General features: G+C 50.3%; 2 protein-coding genes across 2 annotated transcripts in view; one reads left to right on the top strand and one right to left on the bottom strand.

Annotated features, from left to right (window-relative positions):
* The window catches only part of LOC310744088 (uncharacterized protein), a gene marked incomplete at its 3' end in the record, with an annotated part of 165,157 nt that overhangs the window by 23,710 nt on the left and 122,330 nt on the right, over positions 1-19,117 (bottom strand). The gene's annotated exons all lie outside the window — the stretch shown is intronic.
* The window catches only part of LOC310744065 (uncharacterized protein), a gene marked incomplete at its 3' end in the record, with an annotated part of 147,265 nt that overhangs the window by 39,734 nt on the left and 88,414 nt on the right, over positions 1-19,117 (top strand). Inside the window, exons 4-5 of the mRNA XM_083574808.1 lie at positions 8,115-8,259; positions 18,625-18,769. The remainder of the gene's footprint in view (positions 1-8,114; positions 8,260-18,624; positions 18,770-19,117) is intronic.

Genomic DNA, 19,117 nt, shown 5'->3' with positions numbered 1-19,117 from the left:
TCGAAGGACAGAACCTGCCCATCGACGTCGAAGCCCACTCCTTCCATCCGGGCGACTGGATCCTCGTCAAGGTCTATCAAAAGGAACCCCTCCAACCTGCGTGGGAAGATCCCTACCAAATCCTGCTGACTTCACCAACCGCCGTGAAAGTAGGTGAGAAAAACTCCTGGCTACATCACACGAGGTGCAAGTCGGCACCCCCCCCTCCGGAGACGGAAGAAGACTGCGGTGACGACTTCACCTTCTCGACCCCGCCCGCTTCGCCAACTTCATACATCGACGACGAAGATCAACAGACCGGACCAGATCGGAGCCAAGATCGGGCTCAACAGACCGGACCAGATCGGAGCCAAGATCGGGCTCAACAGACCGGACCAGATCGGAGCCAAGGTCGGGCTCAACAGACCGGACCAGATCGGAGCCAAGGTCGGGCTCAACAGACCGGACCGGACGCCGCTACATCCAACTGGACTTCCGAGATCATCCCCGACACCAACGCCATCAAACTCCGCTTTAAACGAGTTTGACAGCTCGCTTTGACAGCGATTTGACAGCTCGCTTTGACAACCACTTTGACAGCTCCATAGACTTCCGCTGGTTTTGACAGCTCGCTTTGACAACCACTTTGACAGCTCTATAGACTTCCGCTGGTTTTGACAGCTCGCTTTGACAACCACTTTGACAGCTCTATAGACTTCCGCTGGTTTTGACAGCTCGCTTTGACAACCACTTTGACAGCTCCATAGACTTCCGCTGGATTTTGACAGCTCGCTTTGACAACCACTTTGACAGCTCTATAGGCTTCCGCTGGTTTTGACAGCTCGCTTTGACAACCACTTTGACAGCGATTTGACAGCTCACTTTGACAGCCGCTTTGACAGCGATTTGACAGTTCACTTTGACAGCCACCTTGATACCTCGCTTTGACGATTTGCCTCGCAGCTTACCTTGACAACCCCGTAGGTTGCCTCCTTCCTTTAACCCCGTGCGACTATGAACCTGATCCTTTTCCTCCTTCTCCTCGTCACCCCGACCGGAGCATCGCCTCCCTCATCAGACCACTGCATCGGACTACAAACTGACTATCATTTCCTGGACTACCACAAGGTCGAGACCGGAGGAAAGTCTAACCCTGACTGAATGGGGGACTTTGACTTCTGTCTCCCGGAATCCCGGACCCTTCTGCGCCATTCGCTTGTACCCCGGCTCACGAACAATGAATATTGGGAACTCTTCATCCGAGACAAAGACCTACACCGCATCGGGTCAGCTGTCCTCACGCTCGATCGCTCGTTCTACCGATTGCAGTGCTATAACGGGACGTACCTTCTCTACGAAAACGGGGAGGTCACGCGGAACCCTAATTGGACCGAAAGCAAGGTACGGGGAGCTTCGCCGGCATACACGGACTTGAACCATCCCTCCGAGAACTTGATTTTCGGATTCCAATGCCTCCTTATGACCCCGGGACCTCGGAAGCCTCAACTCCAGGGACTTTGCCTGAGGAGGTTCTGTTGCTTGTGGGACCTTGGAGTCACCCGTGATTGGAAAGGGGCCGAATACCTGGAAGGATGGCACCACCCCGTGCACCCTTCACGCCCCCCCACATGGGACAATGTCGGACCACTGAGGTGCGGGGGCATCGCCAAGGATAGGCGACTCCTCAACACTACCGATCCTCTTCACCCAGTAGGTACCGCACCCCGACGACTCGGCACAGACCCCTCCATCCCCGGAGAAGACCTCCTCTCATCCTGGGAACAAAACTCCTACATCAAGCTCCTCAGTCAGGTGGCAAGGGAAGCACCCTACCCTGACTGTTGGATCTGCGCCCATGCGCCCAGCCACCTCCAACAAAGCTTACCCCTAGTCCCAATGCCAGTAACCTTGGAGCAGTTCCGCTCCGGAGACGTCACCTCCTGGAACCTAACTGCACTGAACCTGACACATCAATACCTCTATCTCACCGGCCCCACGAAGGGACCCCTCTGTCGTTGCTTCACCGGAGACGGAACATTCATCGGATCCAGCACATGTAGTTCTAATTTGGAAATCCTACCCACCGGCGAAGTCACCGTGGCCGACACCACTGGCTCCCACACTTACCCCAACCTCACCAGTGCTTGGGCCACTGTGGTTGGACACCAACCCCATTGGAAGCCCCAGCCCACGGACTCTATGCTGCTGAAAGCTTTCGCCTCCGGGAGGATGGAATCCTACCTTAGCGGTTTATTCTGGGTATGTGGACACCGCGCATACACCTGGGTAAGCCCGCATATGTCAGGATCCTGCTTTGTTGGCTACATTGTTCCCGGAATCAGAGTGGTTCCACGTCTACCCCCCGGGAGGCAGAGGAACAAGAGAGAACAGAAGGAGCTGTCAGACCTGTCAGATGTCGCTGCCAATGGGGAGACGGTAGGCAGAGCCCTCTTCCCCGCTTATGGAGCAGGATCTAACCATGTGGACATCCTCCGACTCACTGACATCCTTCTAAAATTCATGCAAGAAGCAACCCAAATTACAGACTCTCTCGTGTCGGAACTATCTGAGGTAAGACAGCTAAGTTTACAAACCAGAATTGCGACGGATTTTCTGCTGTCCAGCCAGGGAGGGACGTGTGCCTTAATAGGTACCGAATGTTGCACCTATGTGACTGACCAATCTTTAAATATCACCGGACATTTAAATAACATCCATGAACTAGCGGGAAAACTAACCGACATACAGCATGAGGGACTATCCGATCTAGATCTGTGGGGATGGTTACCGAAGCTTGGATGGCTTCGACAATTGCTTAAGGTTATACTTGTTACTGTCCTTGTTGTTGTCCTTTGCATCTCAGTACTCTGCTGTACTATCCACTGTGTGACTCCTTGCTGTTCTCTCTTTCGCTGTCCTAGAAAATCTGCCCCTCTTTCCCTCCGAGCCTATTCCCGTTCACACAATGCCCCTGTCTTCCCTGAATATGTGCAGATGAGACACCTCGGAGAAGGGGAATATGAGATCACAGAAATATAGGGTGCGGAGAAAAGATTTGCAAGTTCTTACAGAACTTTAATGCAAATCTATCTCCGAATGGGGGACTGATACGGGAAAAGGGGGGGGGTACCATTCCCGGTCCCTCCACCAGCTCCAGCGGACCCGAGGCGATGACCTCGACGGCTCCCTAGCCCCTCAAGACCCCACACCGTCGCACAAGCACCACACTACACCCCTGCACCCTAGTCCTGTGAATAAAGGACTTCTCTTTCCCTCTCCTTGTACGGGCGAAATAAGCCCACCATCTTTCTACGCTTCCCTCTCGCTCCATTTCTAACGTGGGTAGACCGTATCAAAATGCATCTCCCATTGACTATAATGGCCGCGCTTTGGCCAATCAGAACCGTGCATTCGCCGTGCAGAGGTAGCTCAGCTAGCCTTGCACGCCTCATTTAACCTCTTGACAAGTTGTTGACAGCTCCCCTGCTGGGAGGACAATGGAATCGAAACCCCTGAACCCCTGAATGTATCAAGAGCTGCAACAATGTATCCATTCACTTCCGACTTTGATTAGCAATATGAGAATGAACTTAAAATAAGCTAAAACTTCTAAAATTCCTATAAAATCAACCATAGCACCGATTTCCTTCGTTCTGGTGTCAATCAACTCAGCTCCCTCAGGACTCTACGATACCCTACTTCCCTCCATAATCTCCTAAGCGACAAGTCACGTACTCAGGAAGACCCTAATCCTGTCAGATCGTTCTGCCAAGCCCTTCCTCCGGGCAATGCCAGGTGGCAGACGATGCATATCTGAACTATTGTTCTATCACCACCGGTACTCAGGAAGTGCTTATCTATGCATATCTCCCACTCTGTACACTGCCCCCTCCCTCCCCTAAAATGCTAATGTATGTAACCCCACCTTTCCGTAATATATTCATGATGTAAGCTGTGAAACCCAACCTTCCCATAATGTATTCATGACGTTTATTGCACTGTATTCTGGGACTTGGAGGGAACTTTTAAAAGTTCATGTCACCCCTTTCTCGCTGTTCAATCTTGCCTTGAACCTGTTGCGCAATAAACTTTGGATCTCCGCATCTTGCTCCTGTGTCCGGCTGAGTTCATTTTTCCGCTAGGACCCGCGGACTTAGTCCGACGAGCCGGGAGGCTGAGCAGACTCGCACCCGGAATTTTTCCGTAACATGTTGCCAAAACGGGAACTCGGAGTCTAATCTGATTTCCGTGTACAACTCTTTTTGTGACGCAAGCGGGGATGTTTTTGGGGTGCTCTCTCTGTGACGGGGGGGGCTACTATCTGAGGGTGTCCAAATTGCAACGCGCTTTATTTCTGGGCTGCGTCACTCCTTGCATGGCGGGGGGGGGGGGCTCTGCCTGCAAACAGACCAACAGCTGCCTTGCTTTCTTCCTGGCCTCCTTGTGCCTCCTCTGAGGGATACACAAGGGAGGAATTTTACCTGGGTGTCTGGTGTGTCTCTCTCTCTCTCTGTGTGCAAAAGCCCAAGCCCCATTTTCCCCGTAATACAGGAGTCACAGAGCCCCACCCGCTGCTCAATGTGCAACAATACCGTCCTAAAACATGGGGTGGATCTAAGCTCATGGCCTGGGGTGGGGGAAGGAAGGATTTTGCAATGTAAAGATTGTAGGGGGGACCCCGCTTTGCAGCTGGATGGCCCGGATCAGCCCCTCCCGCGCTCTCCTAGTAAGGGGGGAGGGGGGAAACAATTCTTCCCCTCCCTTCCCGGCACAACCTGCTTTCACGCCGCCCCCACAACCCTCAATCCCCCCCCCCCAGTATGTCACACCTCTTCCTCCTCCTCCAATCCGGCTTCTGTTTCCGGAATGAGCGGAGAGAGCCCCCCTTCCAACCTGCCTGCTTCTCCCGGAAGCGGAGCTTCCACTCCGGATTGCTGCTCTGAGCCGTAGCTCGGGGGGGGGGGCTTTCGGAAAAGGGAGAAGAGGCGGCAGGTAAATCCCCCCCACACCCACGTGGATGTTGCAGGAAAGGAGAATCGGGAGCGAGAACAAAGAGGTAAAGGGGTCGCGGAGGAGAGAGGAGAAAAGGATCCAGAGACCCCTCCAGCTCCCCCAAGCGCCTTCCGTGGGGCCTGGATCCCTGCGCGCGTGCTGCGAAGGGGGCTTTCCTTGGCCCCTTGGGTGCCTTGGCAGCGGCGGACATGGGGAATCTACGCAGGGGGTCCCCACGAGGACCCCCATTGCCCGTTTCCCCCGCGCAGGCATTCCTGGGGTCCTGTGGGCTCCGCACGGATAAAGCCAGGCCATGAAAGGGTTAACGGGCGTGAGGGACGCCTGGATAGAGACCCCCCCGTCCCTAATCTGCTCGTCTTGGGGTGGACCCTCAGGATGGAATGGTGGGGGATGAGGGCTGAGCCGCGCCAAGGGGGGCCTCTGGGTTCAGGGGAGACTCTGGGACAGAGGGAGGGAGTCGAGGAAGTGGGGAGGGGGAGCATCCCTGGGGCAGGGAAGGGCAGCACTGGTGGGGGGGAGAGAGGAAGACCAGTCTTTGGGGACACTTCTCCATGGTGGCGCCTGCGGGGATTTTCTGGAGGGGCCGCCTAGGCTTCACCCTCCCACCCAGGAATCGGCCACCCCTTCAAGGCGACCAGAGAGGGATCCCTGAAAAGTGGGGGGTCCAGTCCCCCCACCCCTCCTTCCTGTAACCTCCATCCTCTTCCCACCTCATAAGCCCCCATAAGCCCCTGCCCTGTCCAGGAAGAGAGGAGGGGAGAGGCCTTCTCAGAAGCAGCTCTTCGGTTCCGCAATCCCACCCAGGAAGCAGCCAGGAACCTTTTCCTCTCTCTCAGGCTTCCATCTTTAAGTTTCTCTTCCACTGCCTGGTTCCAGTACAAAGAAAAGACAGTAAAACACCAGACATTAAAAACCTCCCGATAGAGGGTTGCCTTCAGCTGTCTTCTAAATGTCAGAATGTTGCCCATTTCCTCGCCCACTGCCTGGTTCCCTGTAACTTCGCATCTCGCAGGGGGGGGAATCAGCAGAAGACCTTCGAAGGACCACCTCCCTGTCCAGATTGAGTGGTTTTGGGGGAGATGCTCCTTCAGGTCTACAGGGCCGAGGCTGTTGAGGGCTTTAGGTTGCAGATCTTGCTGCTCCATAACGATCTCATTCAGCAAATAAATTTATTACTGAAGGCAAAGAAGCATAACAGGATCCAAAAAATAGCAAAAACTTAACTTATGTAAAACCCTAACTCAGCATACCAAAGCAGCACTCAAGTATGAATCACACAAGCAGAGTAGAGAAATAGCAGACTAGGAAGTGGGACCAGGTGCCTTTTGGCCTTGTAATTTATATTCTATTAAATGTCAGAGTAACCTTGGGACTGGATAACAAGCCTGGCTCACTCCAGTTTAAACCAGCTTCATCTGGTTCCCCAAAACAAGAAAGGTTCTTCATAACCTCATCGCAACTTATCCCACCACCTGCTCTCAGCAGAAAGGAAACTGCCAAGTTTCAGGAAGCCTGCATTAGATCAATATTTTTCTATGCCTGGAAAATGCAACCATGACAATTTAAAGATCAGCACTAACAATTTGAATTGTACTTGAAAATGTGCTGGGAGCCAGGAAAGATCCTTTAGGAGCAGTGATATGTGGTCTCGGTGGCTGCTCCCATTCAGTTGCAGTTTTGGGTAACCTTCTAAGGTAGCCCCATGTAGACCACATAGCAGTAGTCCAAGCCGGAAACAACCAGAGCATGCACCACTCTGGCGAGACAGTGTGCGGGGAAGGAGGGTCTCAGCCTGTGTTCCAGATGGAGCTGCTAGACAGCTGCCCTGGACACAGAATTGAGCTGCGCCTCCATGGTCAGCTGTGAGTCCAAAATGACCACTAGGCTGTGCACCTGGTCCTTTAGGGCCATAGTTACCCCATTCAGGACCAGGGGGTCCCACACACCTGCCCACCCCTTGTTCCCCAGGGACAGTACTTCTGTCTTGTCAGGATTCAACCTCAATCTGTTAGCCGCCACCCATCCTCAAACCACCTCCAGGCACCAACACAGGGCATTCACCACCTTCACTGGTTCCAATTTAAATGAGAAGAAGAGCTGGGTATCACCCACATACTGGTGAACACCCAGCCCAAACCCCTGATGATCTCTCCCACCAGCTTCATATAGATATTAAAAAGCATGGGGGAGAGGACGGAGCCCTGAGGCACCCCACAAGTGAGAGCCCAGGGGTCTGAACACCCATGCCCCAACATCAATTTCTGGACATGGCCCAGGAGGAAGGAGTGGAACCACTGCATAACCATTTCCCCAGCTCTCCTCGAGGGTCCAGAAGGACACCATGGCCAAAGGTCTCCAAAGCCACTGAGAGATCTAGCAGAACCAGGAAATAGCTTTCCCCTCAGACTCTAGCGCATCCGAGATTATCAACGAGCACAACCAGGGCAGTTTCTGTTGCATGATGAGGCCTAAATCCCAATTGGAAGGATAATGGTGGCAGAAGCTTTCCTGGTCCTGCACCCCCAAAAGCTCCAGGCACAAGACTTTCATTAGCTTTGAAGGGGCCATCGGATACTTGGTGGCCTTTTCTTCAAAAGACAAATATTCTGAATACTTTTTAATTGATGTATGATGTAAATAGTGCTTCTGTTTTACATATTCCACATTGGAGAGATTCTGATACACAGATCTGAGTTCATCGCTCCCCCTGAAACTGATGTGTTAGCAGCACTACAAGCCTGGGCAGTGTGTTTGGGGGTCCTGGGCTGCCTAGACAACAAGACACCCTTCTCAGCCTTGCTTATATGGTCCCAAGGAAAGCAGAGCAGTACGTTAGGCACCAGCTTGGCTGCAAGAGTGGCTGGAAGGAGGTGTGCAGGACACCATGTAACTATCTTAGAGACTCCACTCTGGATTTGTGTAGGTTTTCCTCCATAGCCTTTTCTTCTTCTGAAGATAACTCACGAGGCAGCAAAGTATTACAACCAGAGTTTTCCTTCTCGATGGGCTTCCTTCCCTGGTTGACGAGCCCCATCTGCCCTTCACTTTCCTCTGCAGCAGGGGCAGAATCTGCTTTCTTGACTGTGGGATTCACTGTTGTTCTCATCCTCTCCATCCACCAGGGCCTGCCTTCACCTGCAGCAGAATTCCCTAATAAACCAAGGATTTGAGACCCATCAGCTATCCTCACCTGGTTTAGCCGGCCGATTGAAGCCGTTCCTGGGATTGTGGCCTCTGTTGCATGCTGACAGCTTCTGGAAGCCACAGGTGAGAGCTGAGTGCAGGGTGGGGACCAATGGTGGATAAATTACCCCATAAGGTGCATGACATTTCCCCCACCAAAGGAACTACCGCTCCCCTAACACCCCATGACATCGTATGATTATGATATTTAAGACAGAACAGGAACAAATTCATGTCCCCAGAAATAACACAACCTCAGTCCATTAGTGAATCAATACTACATTTTCAAGGTACTACATATTCCACTAAGTACAGTTTATCATTTGGCCTTGAATATCCTGCTTTTCTGTGTCATTTTAGGATAGTCCTGCGTCAGAAGATGGGCACGAGATCAGACAGGACATCATTCTTTAAAAAATCAAGCTGCTTTATGAACATTGGTTGAGGATTTTGATAGTTGCTCATGAATTATTATATTTGATGACATTGATGGGTAGGAGTTGAGGGAATGTAGGAGACGTTGAAATAGGAGAAGGTGCTAATGGAACTTGATTTGTTCTCTTTCCCTTAGTTCTCTTCCTTGAAACCAAAACAGGATTCCCCTTCCTCCCACTCTGAAGAAGGAGATGGAGAAGGCAGTCAGAACTCCAGGGGATGGGTCACCTCCCCCCCCCCCCATTAGGAATAGAAATTAAAATGTGTGAAATGTGGACTATGTTCATTGAATGAGCACACATAGTTCACATCAACGACCTCCAACAGGGGAGAAACCATTTAAAGGTATGGAGTGTGGGAAGCGTTTCACTGATAGTGGAAACCTTAGAACACATCAGGGGACTCACATGGGCAAGAAAGGATTCCAGTGCAGGGAGTGTGGGAAGAATGTGGCCACTTAAGTTTACATCAACATATTCACACAGGGGAAAAACATTTTAAATACCTGGAGTGCGGAAAGAGCTTCAGTCGGAGTGGACAGCTCAATATACATCAACGGACTCACACAGGGGAGAAACCATATAAATGTATGGAGTGTGGAAAGAGCTTCAGTAAGAGTGGAGACCTTAAATTACACCAGCGGATTCACACAGGGGAGAAACCATATAAATGTATAGAGTGCGGAATGAGCTTTAGTCATAATGGAAACCTTAGAAGATATCAACGGACTCACACAGGGGAGAAACCATTTAAATGCCTGGAGTGCGGAAAGACCTTTACTGGTAATGGAAACCTTAGAAGACATCAACGGACTCACACAGGGGAGAAACCATATAAATGCCTGGAGTGCGGAATGTGCTTCAGTGAGAATGGAGACCTTAAATTACACCAGCGGATTCACACAGGGGAGAAACCATTTAAATGTATAGAGTGCGGAAAGGGCTTTAGTCATAATGGAAGCCTTAGAAGACATCAACGGACTCACACAGGGGAGAAACCATATAAATGCCTGGAGTGCGGAATGTGCTTCAGTGAGAATGGATACCTTAAATTACATCAGTGGATTCACACAGGGGAGAAACCATATAAATGTATAGAGTGCGGAAAGAGCTTCAGTGATAATGGAAGGCTTAGAAGACATCAACGGACTCACACAGGGGAGAAACCATTTAAATGTATAGATTGCGGAATGAGCTTCAGTCGTAATGGAAGCCTTAGAACACATCAACGGACTCACACAGGGGAGAAACCATTTAAATGTATAGAGTGCGGAAAGGGCTTTAGTCGTAATGGAAGCCTTAGAAGACATCAACGGACTCACACAGGGGAGAAACCATATAAATGCCTGGAGTGCGGAATGTGCTTCAGTGAGAATGGATACCTTAAATTACATCAGCGGATTCACACAGGGGAGAAACCATATAAATGTATAGAGTGCGGAAAGAGCTTCAGTGATAATGGAAGGCTTAGAAGACATCAACGGACTCACACAGGAGAGAAAACATTTAAATGTATAGAGTGCGGAATGAGCTTCAGTGATAATGGAAACCTTAGAGGACATCAACGGACTCATACAGGGGAGAAACCATATAAATGTATAGAGTGCGGAATGAGCTTTAGTCATAATGGACACCTTAGACAACATCAACGGACTCACACAGGGGAGAAACCATATAAATGTATAGAGTGCGGAATGAGCTTCAGTCATAATGGATACTTTAAATTACACCAGCGGACTCACACAGGGGAGAAACCATATAAATGTATAGAGTGCGGAATGAGCTTCAGTCGTAATGGAAGCCTTAGAACACATCAACGGACTCACACAGGGGAGAAACCATATAAATGTATAGAGTGCGGAATGAGCTTTAGTTATAATGGAAGCCTTAGAAGACATCAATGGACTCACACAGGGGAGAAACCATATAAATGTATAGAGTGTGGAAAGAGCTTTAGTGATAATGGAAGCCTTAGAAGACATCAACGGACTCACACAGGGGAGAAACCATATAAATGTATAGAGTGCGGAATGAGCTTTAGTGATAATGGAAGCCTTAGAAGACATCAATGGACTCATACAGGGGAGAAACCATATAAATGTATGGAGTGCGGAAGGAGCTTCAGTCAGAGTGGACACCTTAGAAGACATCAGCAGACACACAGCGGAGAAACCATTTAAATGTATGCACTGTGGAAGGAGCTTCCGTCAGAGTGGAACCCTTGATTTATGTCAACAAACTCACACAAAACACAAACCTTATAAATATCAGGAAAGTAGATAGAGGTTGAGTCCTAGTGGAAATTCTAAATCAACAGACTCACGGACAGGAAGAACATTAGGAATTGAAACCCTTCAAACCATCCACAAACTCAGAGAGGAGAAGCAGTTTGAATGAAAAGATTGCAAAAGTGCTTTATTTACAATGGAGTGTTTAAGGAACATCCAGGGACTCTCACATGGAAGATCCCATTTTGGTGTCTGGAGTGTGGGACATCTTCCTCTCAGAGTCCACTCTTTTCTTCACAGAAATGAACTCGGCAGGAAATCAGTCTTGAACACATTTTGTGTATGTGAAGTTCTGGTATTTATGTGTAAAACTGTATAGTAATGAAATATTGAAGGCAATGTCAAACAATGTGATTATAATCTAAGATGTAAAGCACCTTTCAATAGAGAAGGGGTGAGGGTTTATCTGGATTGCTGGTGGTCAGTGAGGATTAAAGCTGGGCGATATATTGTTCCAAACTGGTTTCTAGACCACATCGTGATAACCTTTCAAAAACAACTGATATGGCAACACACCACAGATCACAGTGTGTGTTTCTGGGATGCCCATTTGCCTGGAAGCAGCCGGCAGAAAGCTTTGCTTTGTGAAGCCCCTGAATATGCCGAGTTGCTGACTTCCCTCCCAGAAGACAGGAAGCGAAAGACACACATCCATTGCCCTGTCTCCTTCCAGCCTCTTTCCTCCCTTGCTCCCTTCTGCCGGTTTGTGTGCTGACTTAGATATCCTGTGTGCTCTATTTTTTTATGGCTGAAACTGGATTTGCTCTCAGGAGCTAAGTTTTGTGCCTCACTGGGGACCCAGTGAGAACTGTATGCTTTGAAAGCTCAGTAAATTATTACCGAAGAAGTCCTGCTGCTTCTCTGTGTGTTTTTGACCTCAGTGTGGGACTTGCTCTACACGTGGCCCCTACTCTCCTCCTGCCCTGGAGTTGCTTTACTCAAGCATGCAAGACGGCTGCATCTGTGTGCACTCAAAAGCAAATAAAGTAGGACTCGCCTTTCTATGAGAGTACAGTGGTACCTTGCGTTACAGACGCTTCAGGTTACAGACTCTGCTAACCCAGAAATAGTACTTCGGGTTAATAACTTTGCTTCAGGATGAGAACAGAAATCGTGCTCCGGCGGTGTGGCAGCAGCAGGAGGCCTCATTAGCTAAAGTGGTGCCTCAGGTGGGGTGCTGTCTTGCTTTGGACATGAGGGAGAGCAGAGATGATTCCTTTGTCCTGATGTGTGCTGAATAAACTGCTTGTAAATCTGCTCACATATGCCTCTCCAGCCACTTCTCTTGTGCCTTTACTCTGCTGAGTGTGCATGCCCAGCTTCTGAAGCTCAGGTTGCAGTTTCATGCTGATCCAAGGGCTGGAGATTGCCCAGCACAGCTGGGGGGCTGCCATTTGCCCCCAATTCCTTGGCTGCATCCCAACACTAAGCACTGGAGGAGAAAATGAGCCCTGCAGGATCAGGCCAGAGGGCTCCCTCCTAGAGGGGAGACAGAGCAGAGGAGCCACCCATCACCCTGTCCTCCTCCTCCTCCACCACAGATTGGCCTCCTCCTCTTTTAAACCACCTTTATTGGTGGCCTCTGCCTCTTGTGGGAGGGAGTTCCACAGGTTTTATTCTGCCCTGCTAGAGGAAGCGCTTTCTCTTCTCTGCCTTCCTTCCTTCCTTCCTTCCTTCCTTGCACCAGTGAGGTTTTAGGGACCAGGGTATATTTCATGTCTGAATGTTTCCATCTGCGGACAACCTCGACTTCTTGCAGGAAAGGGAGGGATTGGGCTTTCGCTCTGGAGGACCCTGCCCCCCCCCGTCTTACTTTCCTCTCTAGGAATCTAGCTCGTTTCTGTTTAACCCTTGGCAAGCCGAGCGCACCCAACTCACGCCTCTCCCTCTCCCGAGAGCAGGAGCATCGCGCTGCAATGGCATCCTGAGAAGACGGAGGACGAGAGGCTTATGGATTACTTCCGGCAACGGATACATTCAGTTTTGGACAGCAGCTGAACAGCTGGCCCCTGAACATGGGTCCTAAGAAATCCTCACTGGCTCTAGATCCGTTTCTGATCACCATTCAAAGTGTTGGTGCTGACCTTGAAAGCCCTAAATGGTCTCAGCCCGAGGAAAACATTTCCGCAAAAAGATCAAAACATGTAGCCGCAGGTGATACAATAGGAGCCTTTCTGCAAATGGCCTTTGCAACTCAACTCACTGGGTGGTAACAAAGTATACACATTTGCCTCTTTGCAATGTAGCCCCGTTTCCTCAATGAATGCACCCATTTCTTGATGAAATGTAACTTCTGCCAGGAAAACCTGAGCTGAAATAGGAAGGAGAGCAAAACAGCAGCCCTGTCTGACCCCCGTCAGCCTCCAGACTCCCCCAGTCACGCGGCAGGAGATTCTTCCTGAGCCCCCCCCCCTCCGTGAGATGGGCATGACATCATGGATGATCCAGTGATGATCCATATGACCCATTGATGATCCACATGATCCAAGCAGACTGGGCCAAAGAGCAGGTCTCTAGGCCTGAATGAAACGGGTCTGCGATGATGGATTCTGGAGTCAAGAAATCCTCCCTTTCCAGTGATCTCTCAGGCTGGCCAGGAAAAGGCAGGGAGCAGGAATCCTCAGGCATCCCGGTTGACAGACAGACTTGTCATGTTGCCAAAACATGGAGTCTGAGCTGATTTCCATGTACAACTCACTTTGTGGCGCAACCGGGGATGTTTTTGGGGTGCTCTCTCTGTGACGGGGGGGGCGATTATTTGAGGGTGTGCAAATTGCAACGCGCCTTAGTTCTGGGCTGCTTCACTCCTCGCATGGGGGGGGGGGGGGGCTCTGCGCGCAAACAGATCAACAGCTGCCTTGCTTTCTTCCTGGCCTCATTGTGTCGCCTCTGAGGGAGACACAAGGGAAGAATTGTGTTGGGGTGTGTGTGTGTGCAAAAGCCCAAGCCCTATTTTCCCCGTAACACAGCCAACCCGCTGCTCAATGTGCACAAATACCAAAAACATGGAATGGATCTAAGATCATGGCGTGGGTGGGGGGGAGGGAAGGATTTTGCAATGTAAACATTGTAGGGGGGGACCCCACTTTGCAGCTGGATTGCCTGGATCAGCCCCTCCCGCGCTCTCCTAGTAAGAGGGGAGGGGAAAAACAATTCTTTCCCTCGCTTCCCGTCACAACCTGCTTTCACGCCACCCCGAAACCCTCAAACACCCCCCCGGTATGTTGCACCTTTTCCTTCTGCTCCTCCTCCCCGCAATCCGGCTTCTGTTTCTGGAATGAGGGGAGAGAGCCCCCCCTCTCAAACTGCTTGCTTCGTCCGCAAGTGGAGCTTCTACGCCGGATTGCTGCTCTGCTCCATAGCTCTAGGGGCGCGCGCTTTTGGAAAGGGAAGGAGGGGCGGCAGGACCCCCCCCCTCCGTGGATGTTGCAGGAAAGGAAAGGAGAATCGGGAGCGAGGACAAAGAGGTAAAGGGGTCGCGGGGGGAGGGGAGAGAAGGATCCAGAGACCCCTCCAGCTCCCCCAAGTGCCTTCCGTGGGGCCTGGATCCCTGCGCGCGCGCTGCGAAGGGGGCTTTCCTTGGCCCCTTGGGTGCCTTGGCGGGGGGGGGGCATGCACCACCCATTCAGGGGATCCCAGCGAAGAGCCCTCGCCCCATTTCCCCCGCGCAGGCATCCCTGGGGCGCTGTGGGTTCCGCGCGGAGAGAGGTGGGCCATGAAAGGGTTAATGGGAGTGAGGGACGCCTGGATAGAGAACCCCCGTCCCTCCCCTGCTCGTCTTGGGGGGCCCTTCTGGACGGAGAGATGGAGGCGCAGGGCGAGCGGTGAGCCGCGCCAAGGGGCGCGGGGCCTCTGGGTGCAGGGGAGACTCTGGGACAGAGGGAGGGAATCGAGGAAGTGGGGAGGGGGAACATCCCTGGGGCAGGGAAGGGCAGCAATCCGGGGGGGGAGAGCTAGGTAGACCAGTCTTTGGGGACACGTCTCCATCTTGGCGCCGGTGGGGATTGTCTTGGCTTCTCCCTCCCACCCAATTATCGGCCACCCCATCAAGGCAACCAGAGGGATCACTGGAAAGTGGGGGGTCGTGTCCCCCCTCCCATTCCTTCCTGCAAACTCCATCTTCTTACTGCCCCATAAGCCCCTGCCCTGTCTAGACACAGCCATTCTGCCCAGTCCAACCATTGGTCCCCTGGAGAGGAGAGGAAATCCCGAGAGGAAGAGGGGAGGGGGGAGGCCTTCTCAGAAGCGGCTCTTTGTTTCCGCAATCCCACCCAGGAAGCAGCCAGAAACCTTTCCCTCTCTCTCAGGTTTCCATCTTTATTGTCTTTTCCACTGAGGAGGATAATGTACACCTGTCATCAGAAACGGGTGAGGAGTCCATGGAATGGCTCTCAGAATTGATACAGAAGTTGCACCTCAAAAGCATTTCTGTTCCTCTTATTCTTTGTAGGCAGTGTCAGAGTGACTGACAAGCTGAGATACAATCCATCATCATCTTGTGATAGCCATTGCATGAATCTTCACAGTCAAAGGTCCCATTTTCATGATAGACAGTGCCTGTGACTGGAGGCTCTACTCACCGGGTGTGCCTGTGCAGGCCAAAGACTCCCAGTATTAGCACAGGTGAGGTGTGTGACCTTCCCAAATTTACAGACTGTATGTGAATGAGAGTTTGTGGGTGGGATTACAGTGTACGGCAACCCTGTGATTTTCTCCACCCGTAACATTTTGTGAGCTGATATTGCAGTACGAATTCCGAAATAATTACAAAAAATCACAAGATGATAAGAATGGCTGTACTATTTATATCCTGCCCATCTGGTTGGGTTTCCCCAGCCACTCTGGGCAGGTTACAGCACATATAAAAGACCGTAAAACATTAAACATTAAAATCCTCCTGATACAGGGCTGCCTTCAGCTGTCTTCTAAATGTCAGTATGTTGCCCATTTCCTTACCCTCTGCCTAATTCCATGTACCCTCGCTTCTCGCCGGGAAGGAACCAGCAGAAGACCCCCAGAAGAGGACCTCAGTGTCCAGACTAAACCATGGGGGTGGAGACGGTCCTTCAGGGCAGAGGCTGTTGAGGGCTTTAGGTTACAGATCTTGCTCCTCCATAATGACCTCAAGAGCAAGTTTGACGTAAAATTTTTGAGTAGTAAAAAACCCTCAGAGGCAGCAAAAATTTTATTCAGCAAATAAATTCATTACTGAATGCAAACAAGCATAACAGGATCCAAAACATAGCAAAGACCTAACTTAAATAAAAACCTAACTTGGCATACCAAAGCAGCACTCAAGTAAATAAAAAGAATTGTCCAGTAGCTCCTTAGAGACCAACTAAGATTGTCCTGGGTATAACCTTTGGTGTGCATGCAAACTTCTTCAGATACACTGAAAGTCACCAGACCCTTATGTATAGTGGGAGGGTGAGGTGGGGGTTTTCTCAAAAGGGTAGTAGGAGATGGGTATGGTAAAGCTGTTGACGACTGTTAATGACTGCAATTAGTCCTACAGGAAAAAGCATTGGATAGTATGCATACTAACTAGCTTTAGTATGTGTAATGAGACAAGAATCCAATATCTCTATTAAGACCAGGTCTCTCCAGAGTTTTCAGTTTATTAATAAGTTGTAATTCAGCAACTTCTCTTTCAAGTCTATTTCTGAAATTCTATTTTTATTAATTTTGACTGCGTCAGACCAATACGGCTAGCTGCCTGAATCTAGCACTCAAGTAAGACGCACACAAGCAGAGTATTGAAATAGCAGAATAGGAAGTGGGACCAGGCGCCTTTCAATACTGCAATTTATAAACAATTCAGTGTCAGAGTAACATTGGGACGGGATAACAAGCCTGGCTCACTCCAGTTTAAACCAAAATCAAGGAAGGTTCAGCATAGTCTCATAACAACTGATCCCACCACCTGCTCTCAGCAGAAAGGAAACTCCCTTATCAGCTAAAATGTTCCAGGTAGAGAAAACTCCAGCTTTGAATCACACAGAGTAGAACCTTCTTGAAGCAATAAACCAGGAATGATCTGTCTACATTAGATCAATACTATTCTATGCCTGAAAAATGCAACTATGTCACTTTAAAGGTCAGCACCAACAGTGTGAATTATGACTGGAAATGCCCTAGGAGCCAGGGAAGATCCTTTAGGACCAGTGATATGTGGTCTCGGCGGCTGCTCCGAGTTATTAGTCTAGCTGCCCCATTCTGGATTAGTTGCAGTTTCTGAGTCACCTTCAAAGGTAGCCCTACGTAGAGCACATTGCAGTAGTCCAAACTGGAGATAACCAGAGCATGCACCACTCTGGTGAGACAGTCCGAGGGCAGGGAGGGTCTCATCTGGTGTACCAGATGGAGCTGGCAGACAGAACTGACCTGTGCCTCCATGGACAGCTGTGAGTCCAAAATGACCCCCAGGCTGTGCACCTGGTCCTTTAGGGCAGGCATCCCCAACCTTCGGCCCTCCAGATGTTTTGGACTACAATTCCCATCATCCCTGATCACTGGTCCTGTTAGCAAGGGATCATGGGAGTTGTAGGCCAAAACATCTGGAGGGCCGCAGGTTGAGGGTGCCTGCTTTAGGGCCACAGTTACCCCATTCAGGACCAGGGAATCCTCCACATCTGACTGTCCTCCAGGGACAGTACTTCTGTCTTGTCAGGATTCAACCACAGCCGCCACCCATCCTCAAACCACCTCCAGGCACCAACACACGGCATTCACCACCTTCACTGGTTCCGATTTAAATGAGAAGAACCACATACTGGTGAACACCCAACCCAAAACCCCTGATGATCTCTCCCAGTGGCTTCATATAGATATTAAAAAGCATGGGGGAGAGGACAGAGCCCTGAGGCTCCCCATAAGTGAGCACCCAGGGGTCAGAACACTCATCCCCCAACACCACTTTCTGGACATGGCCCAGGAGGAAGGAGGGGAACCACTGCACAGCTGTGCCCCCAGCTCCCCTAGAGGGTCCAGAAGGATACAATGGTCAAAGGTCTCCAAAGCCGCTGAGAGATCCAGCAGAACCAGGAAACAGCTTTCCCCTCAGACTCTAGCCCATCAGAGATCATCAAGCAGCACAACCAGGACAGTTTCTGTTGCATGATGAGGCCTGAATCCCAACTGGAAGGATCATGGTGGCAGAAGCTTTCCTGGTCCTGCAGCCCACAAAAGCCTCAGCCACAATACATTTATAAGCTTTCAAGTGGCCACATGATACATGGTGGTCTTTTCTTCAAAAAACAAATATTTTGAATACTTTTACAGTGCTGTATGATGTAAGTGGCATTTCTGTTTCCCTTGTTCCACATTGGAGAGATATTGATACACAGGTCTGAGCTCATTTCTCCGCCTGAAACTGCTGTGTTAGCAGCAATGGAAGCCTGGGGAAAGTGTTGTGGGGTCCTGGGCTGCCTAGACAACAAGACCCCCTTCTCAGCAGAGCAGTACGTTAGGCACCAGCTCGGCTGCAGGAGTTGCTGGCAGGAGGTGTGCAGGGCACTATCCAAGCATTTTAGAGACTCCACTCAAGATTTGTGTAAGTTTTCCTGCATAGCCTTTTCTTCTCCTGAAGATAAGTCATAAGGCAGCAAAGGATTAGGATCAGAGTTTTCCTTCTCGATGGGCTCCCTTCCCTTTCCTCTGCAGGATGTGCAGAATCTGTCTTCTTGACTGTGGGATTCACTGTCGTTCTCATCCTCTCCATCCACCAGCGTATTTCTTCACCTGCAACAGAATTCCCCAACCCACCAAGAATTTGAGACCCATCAGCTATCCTCACCTGGTTTTGCCAGCCGGTTGAAGCCATTCCTGGGATTGTGGCCCCTGTTGCATGCTGACAGCTTCTGGAAGCCACAGGTGAGAGCTGAGTGCAGGGTGGAGACCAATGGTGGATAGATTACCCGAGAAGGTGCATGACATTTCCCCCACCAAAGGTACCGCCTCTCCTCTAACACCCCAAGACATCCTCTAATTATGATATTTAAGACAGATCAGGAATAAATTCATGTCTCCATAAATAACACAACTTCAGGCCATTAATGAATCAATATTACCTATTCAAGGATGAAGTTTCCATTAAGTACACTTATCTATTTTCCTTGAATATCCAGCTTTGTCAGTGCCAGATTAGGATAGTCCTCTGTCAGAAGACAAGCACAGGATCAGGCAGCACATCATCATTATAAAGAACCATTGGGGTGGGTG

Source organism: Podarcis filfolensis (assembly GCF_964270895.1).
Source record: "Podarcis filfolensis genome assembly, chromosome: 10".
Lineage (NCBI taxonomy): Eukaryota > Metazoa > Chordata > Lepidosauria > Squamata > Lacertidae > Podarcis > Podarcis filfolensis.
The sequence above is the reverse complement of the archived record's forward strand: the minus strand, read 5'-3'. Positions and strand labels throughout refer to the sequence as shown.